Source organism: Physeter macrocephalus, unplaced genomic scaffold, assembly GCF_002837175.3.
Source record: "Physeter macrocephalus isolate SW-GA unplaced genomic scaffold, ASM283717v5 random_1822, whole genome shotgun sequence".
NCBI classification, from domain to species: Eukaryota; Metazoa; Chordata; class Mammalia; order Artiodactyla; family Physeteridae; genus Physeter; species Physeter macrocephalus.
This window is the reverse complement of record NW_021147106.1, coordinates 22,909-23,981: the sequence shown is the minus strand read 5'-3', so window position 1 is coordinate 23,981 and position 1,073 is coordinate 22,909. Positions and strand designations below refer to the sequence as shown.

General features: G+C 44.9%; 1 protein-coding gene across 1 annotated transcript in view; it reads left to right on the top strand.

Moving 5' to 3' along the window:
• Positions 1–856: 856 nt before the first annotated feature.
• LOC114485608 (serine/threonine-protein kinase MRCK beta-like) overlaps positions 857–1,073 on the top strand; it is a 22,251-nt gene continuing 22,034 nt past the window's right edge. The window contains exon 1 of the mRNA XM_028487391.2: positions 857–875. The gene's annotated coding sequence lies outside the window, so the exon portion shown is untranslated. The remainder of the gene's footprint in view (positions 876–1,073) is intronic.

Genomic DNA, 1,073 nt, shown 5'->3' with positions numbered 1-1,073 from the left:
TCTAGGATAATTTGGGGTGGTATAGTTAACTTGTTGAATATGACTTATAAATAACTGATTAGAAAACAGTGTCATCCAGTAATACTGACAGTAGCTACCGTGTAATGAGAACTTACTGTATGCTGGGCACAGTGCTCAAAGCTTTGTGGGGATTATCTAATTTAATACTCCCGGTGACTTCTTGGAGGAGCACTGTTACTCTCAGTCAGCGGGTGAGGAGACAGCCTTGGAGGTGCCAGGGAAATCTGCCAGGCTCACGTAGTGGCCTGGTGGTGTTTGGGCTTAACACGGTTGTGGTTGACCTGGCTATGCGGGTGTGCCTTCTGCTGAGTAATGGGACAGTGATCTTGGGGGAGCTTTACCCCTCCCCTGCCAGTTTGCTAACCAGTATTCATACTGTACTTCTGATTTTTCTTTTTCTTAAATTTAGAATACACATATATAGGATGTCTCTATGGCTCACAGAAGAAATGGCCTGGAGACTAGCTGTCTCATTGGTGTAAACATCAAAGCATAATGCTGTCGTCTGTTTGTACTTGTATTGCATTTTTGTGACTTGTATACAGGTATCCCCTGCTCATCAAAAATTAGGTTTCTGCCACTTAGCTTTTATGGAAGACCTACCTGTTTTCGACAACCAAGAGAAATCCTAGGATGATTTCCACTTTTAGGAAAAAGGCAAAGAGTGAAAATACCGGTCAGTGTTTATTTTGCTGAGTGCCAGTGTAGAGGCAGCGCCCTCAGCGGTGACGGGGCCCCTGCCAGGCTCGCTCCCTGGGAACCACACTCGGCACCTCCCCAGAGCTGTGCGCTGTGTCTGAGAGCATCTCCGCCTGGTCACCGTGCGTCAGCTAGCAAGCTGTGTCTATCCTAAGGTGATTGCTTTGCTGCTGTACTCCAGTTTGGCTTAGGAAAGGTTTCCTTGGAGCGCTCTACTTTGGGTAGCGGGAAATCTGGATGTGACGGTGTTGGCTCTTTCCTATCGTGCTCTTGTACACTGGGGTTGTTTTTTTTTGTTTGTTTGTTTTTTGTTTTTTTTTTTGTTTTTTTGTTTTTTTTTTTGTTTTTTTTTT